The sequence below is a fragment of the Tinamus guttatus genome, unplaced genomic scaffold (genome assembly GCF_059628265.1).
Source record: "Tinamus guttatus ecotype Peru unplaced genomic scaffold, ASM5962826v1 Tinamus_guttatus_pri_ptg000035l, whole genome shotgun sequence".
Taxonomy (NCBI): Eukaryota; Metazoa; Chordata; class Aves; order Tinamiformes; family Tinamidae; genus Tinamus; species Tinamus guttatus.
The window spans coordinates 4,076,471-4,082,259 of NW_028288569.1; positions in this window are offsets into that span (position 1 = coordinate 4,076,471).

A 5,789-nucleotide genomic window follows, 5' to 3' on the forward strand; every position below is an offset into this window, starting at 1 on the left:
CTAAAATTTCTTAGCACTTCTTTTGCTTTCCTAGAAATGAAGGTTACTAAATCACTTTTTCTCTTCCCCCAAACCTCAACCTCTTTCCATTTCCACAGAACATTGTAATTTTATTCTATAATCGGTACCAAATTCTGCAGGGATGTGCAGAAGTTGTGAGGGCAGCAGGGGAACAAATGTGTATTTAATGATATAATTTTATTTTCCACAGCCTGAACCCACAAAATGTTAAAGAGACCTCAAAGGTCTTGTCACTTGACACTGTTCAAATGCTCCACTTGAAACATGTGTTTAAGAGGCAGCAAAAATGAATGGCTAAGCAGATAGTAAAGGAAGCATTGTACAATCTAGATTTTCTGATCTATATTAAGGTCAGTATAGTGTAGTATTTTTCCATATTTCTGAAGCATTCCCGTATGAATCATATTCAGCAGTAAGGATGACCTGGCTGAAGCTTTACTGTCTCTTTTTTTCTCAGATTATATAAGCATATTTATGCCTTATTTGGATTTTACTAAAAGAGCTTTTCTATTTCTCCTTGTCTCCATACAATTCAGCGTTACTGACAGCCCAGGCAATCCAACAGCTCCAATCCCATTCCCATAGGCCTAGCCATCCTATTTTCAAATACCTCGTAAAAAGATTAGCTGAGCAGATCAGGCTGAAGCTGCTAAAGTGCTGAGGCATATGTTTTTTCCGTCACTTTTAGCTAATTCCAAACACCGAAATGTGTTTTATTTCAGCTTTCAGTTACGCCCTGGCCCTCAGGCTGCCCAATTTAGGAACAGAGCCAGAACAATGAACTGTGAAAAGTGCTTTAAAGCAACTGAAAACAAGTCGATAACATCAAGTGCTACAGTAACCTTAGCTTCATTCTCTTCTGCCATAGGGATACTGGATCAGCCACTTGCTCCATCATTCAACAGGAATCATTGCTATTGTTAAAAAACTTTCAGGTTAATGTTTTCAAAATCCTCTATTATAGTCCTAAATCTACTGTGCCATGTAAATTCCGAGTCCTTACATGCAATTTACTGGCAGACTATAGATCAAAAGGGTGACTGAAACAGCTTCGATGATATCCGCTTATTTTAAAGGTCACTTTGTTACTGATGAGAAGGGAACCGCAGGGATCATTCTCACACAGAGAAGCTAATTGCTCAACATTTCTTATAAGTACACTCAGACTCTTCCAAGCTGTTCATTACCATTTTTGTCCTGACTGTAATGGAATTATTTAACATTTAAAACCACCAGACACACTCAATCACAAAGCTCTGCAGATGTTATTGCGGTTAAAATATCGCTTCTTCAAGTGCAGTAGACCAAATAACTGTGTTCATTTCCCATTTTACTATAAGCCAGAAAAATACTGTGACTATCATAGCAATTTTTATATCTCTTAAGACACCTGCAAATACTTAGGTATCTACCCTAGCTTTTATTTTCCCGTGACTTCCCTCACTGTTTTTTTTGGTTTTTTTTTTTTTTTTTTTGTCCTCCATTCATACTCTTGGTAGGTGGAGATATCAATATATCATGTGCTTCTCCTTTTTCTTTTTTTTTTCTTTCTTTTTTTTTTTTCTTTTTCTTTTTGGCTTGCGCTCTCTTTCCCTCTTGCTCCCTTTTTTCCTTAAGCCAGGCCTTAAGGAAGAAGTCTGTGAGTCATCTGTCCGGCAATAGTGAGCTATTCGATACTTCATTTGCACTGCATGAGGGGGTTTCAAACTGTGTAGGATGCCAAAGTTATTTCGGAAGCCCTCCTGTTTGGAAATGAAACAGCAAGGAAACAGATAAATTTCTTCCTATGATTAAAATCTTACTGGGGCAACCTGGTATGGGAGACTTTAAAAGAGATGAAACATCATGCGCTAGAGGACAGATGGAAGAGGAGTTTTAATCTGATGTTCCCTGAAATCAAATAGCATTTCCCAGGGACTTCCTTGAGCTTTGTCTTGTCTCTAAGGAATCATTTAAAATATAATATGATTTAATATTATTTTTGTTAAAATCTCTTTGGACAAGATTAAGCAATCATAATTCCTCTGCAGGGCTTTCCAGAAGCTTTCCCGGGCTTATCGCTCAAAGTTAATTGCAGAGTTAGGAAGAATTATTTACTAAAATAACTCCCCCCCGCTTATTTTCCCCCTTAAAATACCATTACTCCTTCAGTTTCAGTATACACAGATCTTTCTAATGTTTATCTTTTGTAACAAGGGATGCCTTAAAATCCAATCAAAATCATACAATGTTGCTAATACTCTCTTTGAGGTAGCAAGTAGTGTTTTTGTACAGTTTCTTAAAAAAAAAAAAACAAAACGAAAAACAGATAAATTAAATGAAGCTGCAAAATTTTGCAAGCTTTTTCACACAGCTGGAACAAGGAGGAGTCCTGCCTAAAACAAAACTCTCAGGATGTGTGCCAAGATGGGCTCTTTCCCCGGGGAAATCCCAGGTGCTAAAGCCTGTTGTAAGCATCTGCTAACTAATTAATCCACCTCTGGCACTCCTGTACTCTCCCGCAACCTGTGTCCAGGTGTTGCAGCAAGAGACCATAAATTAGACTGACTGGAGGGCACGGAGCAAACAATAGGGGTGCTCATTAAATAAGCAACCCCAGCTTAATTAATTTACAGGGCAGAAAGGTGCCGTGTAAGAAAGTCACACAGTGACACTGCTGTTAAGTAAATAAATAAATAACAAGGTTTAGAGGGAGGCAAAGGCACTGGGATGCTTGGGGACGGCTGTCAGGCACAGCAGCACCTGGGCACCCCCTAAGCACACAGATGCCCCATGTTGTCCCATCTGTTGTCAGAGGCTCAGGCCACGTTTCCTCTCCCCAGATAATGAAAAGCACCTCAATATAAACCTACATTACTGCCTAGCTTTCCTATGCATCTTTTCTAAGCCTGGATAACATACATGTAAAGGACCACATGCAGCAGCTCCAGGTAATTTCGCAATATTACCCTTATGTTACGCGTAACCTCAGGTTCTGAATCAGGCCTGCCTCATAGGCCTCACATTGCCATGGATTTGCACTTAGTAGTTTAACACTTAAGTCTTTTCTAAGAAATCTCTTCTATTCCTATGCATCAGGCTTTGAACACTTGCTTTTATAATACAGCTTTTATGTGGTATTCACATAACTACACACAAGCATCTCATAATTTCAACTTTATCTGAGGCTGAAATGTTTACAGTGCTCCAGGGCTAACAGAAGCCATGTCCTGTCTGAAAGATTCAAGCCCACATAGGAAGGCAGCTGATGCCAAAAAATAATGGTTAGGAAGTTTTCCCCCCTCCCTTTCCTGTTAAAGCAAGGAGTAAACTCTGAAGCAAATCACAGTTCCCGAGTATCCTTATGCACATGCATTTTCCTGGTCAAGATCAGATGAAGCGAACACAACATTCTAGATTCACTTTATCTGCAGAGAGCTTGAAAGAATGAAGCCAGGAGAAAGAAATACGGAGGGAAAGACGGAGGGAAATATGGAAGGAAGGGAGAAAAGGAAAGAGGGAGAGAGGGAGAGAGGGAGAGAAGGAGGGAGGGAGGGAGGAAGGAATGAAGGAAGGAAGGAACTTTTTCTTTCTCTTTCTCCCTCTTTCTTTCTCCCTTTCTCCCTTTCTTTCTCTCTTTCTCTCTCTTTCTTTCCTTCCTTCCTTCCTTCTCGTTCTTTCTCCCTTTCTTTCTTTCTCCCTTTCTCTCTCTCTCCCTCTCTCTCTCTCTTTCTCCCTTTCTCTCTCTCTCTTTCTCCCTTTCTCTCTCTCTCTTTCTCCCTTTCTCTCTCTCTCCCTCTCTCTCTCTCTTTCTCCCTTTCTCTCTCTCTTTCTCCCTTTCTCTCTCTCTCTTTCTCCCTTTCTCTCTCTCTCTCTTTCTCCCTTTCTCTCTCTCTCTTTCTCCCTTTCTCTCTCTCTCTTTCTCCCTTTCTCTCTCTCTCTCTTCTCCCTTTCTCCTCTCTCTCTTCTCTCCTTTCTCTCTCTCTCTCCCTTTCTCTCTCTCTCTCCCTTTCTCTCTTTCTCTCCTTCTCTCTCTCTCTCTCTTTCTCCTTTCTCTCTCTCTCTTTCTCCCTTTCTCTCTCTCTCTCTCTTCCTTTCTGTCTCCCCAAACTCCAGGTCAGCTCGACCCATGCTCATGAGCCAATTGGTGCCGCTTTCCCATGGGGCACCCCTATTGCCCCCTAACCTCTCCCTGCTGCTTAATTGGGACAGTGCCGAGGAAGATGTGAAGAGAAAAACGGCAAAAAAAAAAAAAAAAAAAAAAAAAAAAAAAAAAAAAAATCTGTGCCCTGTCAGGGCCGTTTTTATTTACGGAAATGTGAGAACAGACACGGACCCAGGAGCGCGGCCGGCCCCGCCGCCTCCAGCGCCGCCTCCCGTCACCGCCCCCGCGGCCGCCGCGTCACCGGCGCTGCGGCGCCACCTGCTGGCGGCGCGGGGCGCAGCAGCGGCCACTGGGGGCAGCCTGGAGGGGAGGGGAAGGGAGGGAAATGAAATAAAATAAAATAAAACAAACCCGCTTGCTTTTAAAAGCACCTGCGGACAAGAAATGACCAAGGCAAGGCCAGTTTTTCTGGGCACGTGAAGTAAAGTTTTGAAGGAAGCAGAATGCTTTTTATGACGCACAGATAACTACCTCAGCGACACATCTAAAGCTGCCTATGCTCTAAGGTAAGAGGCACCACAAAATGCTAAAAGCTTGGTGATATTTTAAAAGATCTTCCAAAGCATTAGTTTTTCAATAGCGCCAGTGCAAGGAAATACCAAGGCAGGGTAGGGCTGGACTGTGCCTTCTGCAAGCTTAAGCTGCCTGGGAAACTACCCCACTGGGCTTGGGGGTGTCTGGGGGTAGTAAATACAGAAGCTGATCAAGAACAAGGGGGAATAAAAGATTTACACTTCCTTCTCCTTGTGCACCATAAGTACAACATTCAGCAAACAGACTTGAGAGGGATTTCCGTTTCAAAAACAGAGCTCTTCCCAAAGGATTGGCTGTTTCCATTGGGTTTGTTTTTCATTTAAGCCCTTGGACCTGTGGTCCATAAATGGCTTGTAAATGAGCCCCAAGTTTACTCTTTCCTGGGGCTTCACAAAAAAGCAACCACCTCTTCTTTGCAAACCATCAGGCCAGGCCTGCACAGCAGCCTTTTATCTTATCAGCTGCTGCCTGTGACTGTGCTGCAATTGTGGAGCTGGCAGATGCAGCCCATTTCCTTTCAGTGCAAGCTATTGATTTGCGGGGTTTCTTGCTGATAGAGAATTACGCACTGGGTCAGCTGGTCAATAGTTGTGCATTAAAAAACAAAACAACAACAAAGAAACCCTGTTCAGAAACCTGTCTGGGAGCTGCTCATGTATATATCAAAAAGCTTGTGATAAGCCAGGGACTCCTGCGTAATTAGGGTTTCCATATGGCAGAGCTGTCATCTCTATACACTCACTAAAAGAAAAAGCTTCAATGCTTTCTTTAGGCAGGCTTATGAAGTGATATGTTAATCTACTCCCATTAACAAGACAGCAAATTCCCAGTTGATCACCCAATTCAAATTAAGCACATATAATCTCACTATGACATTCACACTGGTGAATGCCATAATGCATATATAGCGATAGATGGGATTAGGTAAGTGTGCTCAGGAGTGCTCCGCTTCCAACATTAATGCCATTTAGGCACTCTGAGTTTTAATGCAGGTCGTTAACATCAAACGCCTGCAATCAGTGCTCTAAAAACAGAGCCTTTTGACTGTGTTGGTCCTCTTCTGTGCACTACACTGGCAGCATAGGCACTG